Source organism: Pipistrellus kuhlii, unplaced genomic scaffold (assembly GCF_014108245.1).
Source record: "Pipistrellus kuhlii isolate mPipKuh1 unplaced genomic scaffold, mPipKuh1.p scaffold_m20_p_11, whole genome shotgun sequence".
Taxonomy (NCBI): Eukaryota; Metazoa; Chordata; class Mammalia; order Chiroptera; family Vespertilionidae; genus Pipistrellus; species Pipistrellus kuhlii.
In genome coordinates this window covers 41164920-41173327 of record NW_023425416.1, presented here as the reverse complement: position 1 = coordinate 41173327, position 8408 = coordinate 41164920, and the positions used below count along the sequence as shown (strand labels likewise).

Sequence of the window (8408 nt, the reverse complement as noted above, 5' to 3'; positions counted from 1 at the left end):
CAATAATTATTGTGTATATAAATCACTTGCCAGACAACAAAGGATGTCCATAAGCCTTCTTGTCTTTGACTCATACCACAATCCTGTGCAATGAATAGGGAAACATTAACTCCTTTCTACAAATGAGAAAGTCTCTTGATTAATTGTCTAGAAATTACCAAGAGCTATCTATGAGAATTTAAGTGGCCAATACACAGTCATTACTCCACTTACCACAGGAGGAGCTCATGAGAGTGGTTAAACGGAGGTTTCCAGAACCAGGGCTGAGGACTGCCATCAGACCCTCATATCCAGCTCCATTTGAGAAATTCAATTAGCCCCACTTGAACCTTCCAATCCTGCTACATCCTCGGTTTCCCCAGAACACTTTCATGTCCTTAATTCAGCTTCACACATGGCTCCTTGTTCTTTGTTCTCTCTCTCTCCTGCTAGATCAGCAGCCTCAGACCTGGCTTCATAGCAGAGTCACCTGCTGAGTTCATTATCAATTCAGTTCCCTGGGCTCTACCACTGGCCAAAGGAATCAGAGATAATGGTTGCAGTCTGCTTCTTATTTGGAATTGCTGGACTAGCCCTTGGGTTTCTCTGAGGCATTTGCTTCGTCTCTGGCATTATTATGACCCCATTTACTATTACAATATAAGCAACATTCCAATCAATAAAAGTTAATTGGTGAACCTCAAGGAAGATGAACCTAAGTGTTCATTGGATTATTCTTGCAACTTTTCTGTGTTTGGCATTTTTCTATTTAACAAGTTGGAGGGGGGAAAACAATTAAATAATCACTAACAAAATTTGGAAATACTTAAAGAAACAAAGTGAATTGTGCTCTTCAATACTAAATTCATTAAGCAATGTTGGCTGAATAAATGAATGAAAGATCTGATCTCTCACCTTTTATTTGGGAAAAATATTAGAAGTGAGAACTATCAGAGAGGTAAAAGGTATCAGGAAGATCTTAGAAAATGGGAAAGTTGGAAGCGATAAAGAAGCTTCTCTTTATTGTATCATTAGAATCTGCAACTAATTATTTTCCCCCCAAAGTTCCCCATTCACTGCTATCCTGAAGTAGAAAACTGTTTCTGCTTTCATTTCCAGTTCACTCTCCATTGTCTGTACAGCAGACAGAGAGCAATAATATGGATCGACAAGAGCAACAAAAAAGAAGACAGTCCAAGAAAGACATTCACTGGTTGAATTTTTAAAAAATATTTATTTATTTATTTATTTTTTTAATATACATATATATTATTGATTTTTACAGAGAGGAAGAGAGAGGGATAGAGAGCTAGAAACATCAATGAGAGAGAGACATCGATCAGCTGCCTCCTGCACACCCCGCACTGGAGATGTGCCTGCAACCAAGGTACATGCTTTTGACCAGAATCAAACCTGGGACCTTTCAGTCCACAGACCGATGCTCTATCAACTGAGCCAAACCGGTCTCAGCTTAATAATTGTTTAATTGTATAAAGTTTTACATAGGTCTCCCTTTTCCCCAATTGAGCCCCATCCCCCATTTTTTTTTTTTATTAGCCTCAGAATGCCTGTCATGTTCACATTTCCTTTCTGCACAGACATGAACTGAAATGTTCATTGTTCTTCTGTTTCAGAAGTCAGTCCATGTAAGTGACGGCTGAGACGTCACTTCTGTGGCTTGCTTTACTCCTAATGCACTATGTTTTGGAGCATAAGAATCATTCTGCTGCTTCTGTGCTATGGTTGGCTCTCCAAGGCCAGAGGTGACCAAATTTCTGCCTGCCCAGATGCATATGACTCTTCTCAGGTCTCTGCCTGTGGTTACATGGGAGATTATTGTGTAGGTTGTGCTGCACCTTAGGCAGTTCTATTCACATAGGCAGCAGAGAGCAGGTGACATCCCCTGGTCCTGCAAATCTATCTGACATTCTGCTGCCTACTGGGGGCTCTGACCAGAACAAAAGGGTACAAGGCCACAGTCTTGAGAGCTTTTTGTTTTCCAAATATTTAAGTTGTCCCCTAGATTTCTCCCTTTTACCTAGCCAAAAATAATTTTCTAACTCCTTGAGAAACCTTAGTTTATTCAGCAACCTCCTCCCACTTCTCCCCTATTTTCAATCATGGAATTTTCCTGTCTGTGCTGAAGATGGGCTCCATCTGTCCTCACATCCCTCAAAACAGGGCCTAGGATTTGGGAAGCCCAAGCCAGAAAAGTTCATTGTTTTAGCTTCCAGCCAGGGCTCATCCTTTCTCTGAGGCAGTGAGCTTAGAACTGCCTAACTGCCTGGAGTGAAAAGGATGTAGGAAAGAAATGAACTACCGGAGGCAAATAATCTCAAAAACATTATCTTTAGTACATTTACAAACTGAGATATGCTCATTATGCTTCAGTTCTTTAAAATTTGAAGGAAATAAAAATCCAACAACACACTTTCGTAAGTCATATCTGTTAGGTTTTAAATGGACTTGGGAACTTCTATTAAAATAGGGATTTGTTTGACACTGTGGAAAATGACAATATTTCAAACTAAATGGCAAGTCATTTACATTATTAAAATAACTTTCAAGAGGAACTAGAAAGCCGTCCCAAATCCCCATTATTTTCCCTATGACAAGCATAGGGAAGGCCATTCCTTTCAGAGCAATACAAAGCACTGGCTTAAAGCATTCCTCAGTTTTTCACCCCAACCCCCAAATTTGCTACTGTACACCTTCTCTGGGATCAGGAAGTGTTTAGATATTTTGGAGGTTTTTTTTTTTTTTTTTTTTTTTTTTTTAAAGATGCTATTCTTTGGTGGACTCTTTTGGAGATGTGTGATCAGCCAATGAGATTGTGACTCCCCATTTTCCTAGGAATGACTTCCTGGTTCTTTAGCCGGTATATGTTCATGGTATTGAACTTATACCATATCTGTTTGATATATAGTTATTCCGGCCACATGGTTATTCTAGATATCAGTTCTACACTGGCCACTCTCCAGGGCATTTGGAATTGAGGCTGAAAGGAGGGTCTGTCTCTTGGCTGAACCTGCAGGTTCTGAGAAGTAGAAGCTGCTCTGTGGAGAAAGAATGCAGAAAATGCCAGTAAAAATATATTTCTTTATTGATTTCAGAGAGGAAAGAAGAGGGATAGAGAGTTAGAAACATCAATGAGGGGAGAGAACCATCCATCAGCTGCCTCCTGCATGCCCCCTACTGCCTCCTGCACGCCCCACAACCTGGGCATGTGCCCTTGGCTGGAATTGAACCTGTGACCTTTCAGTCCGCAGGCTGAAGCTCCATCCACTGAGCCAAACCGGCCAGGGCAAGTCTTCCTACTTTTGTAATTCCCCAGGCTCTTTGTCTTCCTGAGGCTATGGAGGTCTTGCTATCTCCTGTCATCCAGGCCTTTGAGACTGCCCTTCTCACAATGAAGCCCCCTCCAAGATGAGAGCTTGAGTGCATCTCATTGTACCAATATTTCTTTTGTTTGCAACAAAAGAACTTTAACAAACACGCGTTTCCTTTTGCTGAGCTCAGTTAAACCCAAACCTTATTTATTATATATCAACAAAGGACTCGATTAAGCTAAGTGGGTAACAGCATCAAGAAGAACTTGGAACACCACGACCAATGTAGCTGAGAGTAGTAAAAGGAAGAGAGAACAGAGTGGGGGCCATGCATTGAGTCGCAAAGTCCCAATTCATCAACTGTGCACATCGAACCACCAGTGTGAAGTGCTGGTTGGGGATGAGGGCAGACTAAGAAATAGTGATGCCCCCAGTTGAGGAGCAGTGTGAACAAAGTGGGGAGAACTGGTGCAGCCTGCGTGAAGCCGCTGAGCCTGTAGAGGTGGCAGGTGTGCACAAGAGCAGAGTTTTCGCTTCATCTGTAGGAAGTTTTTGCAGTGCTTATGATTTTAGACTGTTTAAACCAGGCTGCCTGCTTTTATGTATTGATACATCAACTTTGTAAAGAAAAAAAATCATTAAAAAAATAAGTTTGATCACATGTTCATGGCCATCTGCTTCTGGTGACTAAGTTGGGGGTGCAGAATGCCAAGAAAGGATGTACTATCTTTTGTCAACCAAGGCAAAAATAAAAATCACAGATCAAAAACCGGAACTTCAGGGAAGAAGCATCCGGGTTGCTTAACTAAGTCAAGAAATATGCAAACTGTAGACCTCCTTTGAACACGACAAACTTTTGGGGGTGAGTTTTGAGTGCTGGGTAGAGGATGAACTCAATCGGATGGATGTGGGTGCTATAGGACATCACTATGGTTTGAAGGCCCAGGTCCAAGCTTTCTCCCCCCTGCCTCCCCTCTGGTAAGGGATAAAAATAAAAAAAATAAAAAAAGAGTCTATTTGAAATGTTGCCTAATGTAATTTGTTAAGTATTTCACTTAAAGGCCCAAGTTTTCTGGTGTAAGCCCTAAGAAAACACTTGCCCTAAAAATAACTGCATGCCATGATCACATCTTACATTACTGACCAACAGCAGTGTCAAGCAATTAGCTTTTTATAGAGAGTGGGAAGAAAAAAATTTCTCCTTTGAACTATATTTTTGTTTATTTAAATTAATGGAACTTATTTTTCTTGAGGACGTTCTTAGTGTAGCAGTAGAGCATTAATTCTTTATTCTTCAACTTCAGAATTCATTTAATTTCTAATTCTACTAAGTCTGCTCTGGGTCCTTGACCGCACTCCTAACTGTTAAACCTAGCTTCCTGTGATTGCTGTGGACAAGATGAGCTCCAGGCAAAAATTGGATGAAGGTGACATCTGTCATTAGCTCCTTCTCACCTTCTGCATTAGCATGATTCCCTTTATCCCCGATTCTCACAAAGCCATTCATGCTGCTTGGGTGAGCCATCTTAAATAGACCTGACATTCTCTGTTCTGCTCAGAAATCCACTCTGTACTTACCTATGAGCAAACCCACATTTATTTGTTTTGTTAACTGAAAACCTATGATTGTAGAACCTAGATCATGTGCTAGCCTATTTGTTAGGTATACGGATATAAAAGCAAATGCCTTGAAAAACATGGGTTCCTGTTTTCAGAGAGTTCACAGTCTAGGAAGGAAATAGATGCCCACAAATATACATATGAACAAAAGCAAGAACAACCAGCTATTATAGTAATGCTTAGACAAATAGTAGAAATGTGACATAATGGAAAATTGATGAAAGCCCTTGGGAATTAGAAGGAAATGCAGGACTGGGAGGGAGAAAAGATTTGGGAAGGGTTTAGGTCATCTGAATAAAATCCATTCCAGAAAAAGTGTGAGACTGCATATTTTCAGATTGGGGGAATCTATATTTCATTATTTTAAATGGGAAAAATAGAATGTGTTCTTGGACAGAGGGGTAAACCACAGGCCAGGGTCCAAGGATGACAATTGGAAAACATCAGGTTGACACTGGAGATCTGCAGCCATATTTAGTTCTTGTAGCCATATTTTAAAAAGAGATTATGGGATTGGATCATAATCTAAAATGTAAACACTTGAGCATTTCTTTGTAGAAAAACAGTGTACAATGAAGATGAATATCTATTTTGAAGAAAGACCTGGATAAAGCTAGAATTCAGATGAACCATGCTGTCATATTTATTGATCTGCTTTGGCTTAGCATTTCATCCTTTGCAGTACAGGTTTTCATAAAGAAGGATAGTAATATTATAGGTTTCTTCAAAAGTCTATTATGAAAGTAGAAAATGGCATTTTCTTCCTGGGTAGATTTCGTCTAATCCCACCAAATCTGTCAGGATGCTGAACCGTACACTATACTCACTGAACAGAGTCATGTGATAGATGGCCATTATTGCTGTTAGGAGGGCAGTAGGGGTGGAGGTGAGCTTAGAGAACCACCAGAGATCAAAGTAGTCAACATTCACCTTTTAAATTCACAAGCGACTGGCTGTTAAGTGCCTCTTGGGCTGTGCACAGAGAATAGGGGGATAATTGGAGGTGCCAGCAGTGAGGTCTCTGCACCTCATAACCATGCCTTGAAAAACTGAGGAAATCAAGGTCTTCCTACTCACAGCCAGGAGAAAGGAGGCCAAATCTGTCAAGACAGAGACAAATAAGGATGATGTGACGTTTAAAGTCCGATGCAGCAGATACTTTACTAGTATACCTTGGTTATCACCAAGAGAAGGCCGAGAAACTGAAGCAGTGCCTGCCCCCAGATTTGGCAGTGAAGGAGCCGACATAAATCTGACACACTGATCTGTATTAAAATATTAAAAATTCTCCATTAAGACTCTCCCTGTGCCCCAAACCTGGAAGGAGACCCAACCTTTTTCCCCTTCCAGTCTGCTGGGGGCCCAGCAGGCATCTAACCTATGGTAGTTGCTGGGGGCTTGAACTTATCTGGGTGCATCTAATGGTTTGAGAACCATCGAGCCCAAAGGAACCTTGTCCAGACTGTTTCTGTGTGATGGGAGTGGGGTGGTAAGGCACAACTAGTATTCTTTGGTGCCTGGATGATGGAGCTTGGTACACAGAGTTCCTCCTGCAGGGAAACCAGAATGGTTTTGGTGCACTGGGGACCCCAGGAGGTGCACAAAGGTTTCACGGCCGATATCTTTGACCACTCCTGGAGGCAGGACAGTCTTGGGGAGGTCTCCTTAAATGGCTTACCAGGTGGGGGCAGGGCATGGGGAGAAGGCTGGGGCAGACCAGGGAAGCTTTGCAAACACCATGTGTTAATATTAGCTGAAGACTTCCTTAAGAATGCATTTGGGACAACCCTTCTGATTCCCCAAAGGAACAGGGTAAGACTTAGGGGCTTCGATATATATAATAGATCTCACAGTCTGTATATCAGTGTGAGCAAGGCCTGCTGAGAACATACACAAAGGCTGGCAAGGCTGGAAAAAAAGCAGGTTACCTTATAGTTTGTTATACCAAATGAACATAATTAACAGTAGTGGTTTTCAACAAGGGGCAATTTTTGGACCTCCCTGGGGCATTTGGAAATGGTTGTGTAATGCCCAAGTGTCATAAACCCCAAAGACTACCAGGGAGCCGAATCCGATGCAATTGCAGAAAGCCTGTATTTATTTCGGACTAGTCCGAGCCCAGTCCCACCTACACCAACGAGGGCATGGGCGAGAAAGAGAAAGAACTTAACATATGTTATCAATGGGTTTTATAGGGAGGGTGGTGCCGCTACCTTGGCTGACGTGATTGGTTGGGTTAGGCATAGGGTCCAGTTACCTGGAGCTGGACCCGGCCCACCCTGCCCTCTCACCCCACCTGCCCTCTCGCCCCGCCTGCCCTCTCACCCCGCCCTGCCCCCTCACCCCGCCCTGCCCCCTCACCCTGCCCTGCCCTCTCAGTTGGAGACTTGACATCTGGTTCACGGAGGCCAGGGTGTACTGCTAAACAGGTACAGTGACTAGGACAGCTCCTAATAAGGATTATTTGGGCCAAAATATTAACAGTGCCCAAGCTGAGAAACTCTATAATACATTGTGTTTCAAAGATGGATTTACAAAACAAACAAATTCCAATAGTATTTCCTATCAACTTTATAGCCACAATTAGTGATATTTAGAGACTTACAATAGAGGGTTAAGCTAGCAAAGTGGGTACTCGTTTAACTGGCAATGGAGTTGACTAGAGCATCATTTCAAATTGGCTGGGGTTTTTTTTTTTTCTAGTTCATTTGTAGATATTGAAGTTAAACTGGTCTTTCTTGAACAGCCACTCTTGAATGGCTTTTAAAGATAATGGGCACTGTGTTTGTCCTGCTTCCTCGTTTTTCAGGCATTTCTCTTCAGCATTATCAAGCCTGAAAAATAATGACATGACTCAGCAGTTTTTGCCAATTCCTGTCAAGTGCTGAGAACTGTTATCAGGGCCCACTACTTGGAACACTTTTGCTTTATTGTGGGCTTCCCTCCAGGCTAGAGGAGGGGAGAGAATGATTACCCATCACCCACTTGTACCCAGCACTTGCTTTTCAAATCTGATTGATTCTTAACTTAAATACACAAGATCCATATCTAAAAACTACATTTTTTTTGAATAACCAGTTATTAGGTTATAATAACATAATAAAGGAGAATAAAGGGGAAATGTAATTCTAGGAAGTCAAATTTCTGGGCAGTGGAATGAAGACATTTTGCAGGGAGGGCTATTGACCTCAGCAAAAATCAACCAAGAGATACATGAAAGTAAAACTCAAATTGATTTTGTTTATTTTATGGATAGAGGAATATAAAGTTTAAGGAAGGAGCATGCTGTGATGCATATAAAAGAGCACTGAATTTTAGATTAGACAGACTTGGTATGAGTCCTGGCTCTGCGGCATACTAGCTGTGTAACTATGGGTGTGATTTTCACTTTTGGTTAAAAAGGTATAATGCTATTTGCCTCATAGCAATGTTAGCTATTGCCCTGTGATAAAAGCCACAAAATCTCAGTGGCATAAAGCA

The 8408-nt window shown here is 41.6% G+C and overlaps 1 pseudogene; it reads left to right on the top strand.

Moving 5' to 3' along the window:
* The first annotated feature begins 5964 nt into the window (after positions 1-5964).
* Positions 5965-6215, top strand: LOC118714987 (annotated as a pseudogene).
* Positions 6216-8408: the final 2193 nt, after the last annotated feature.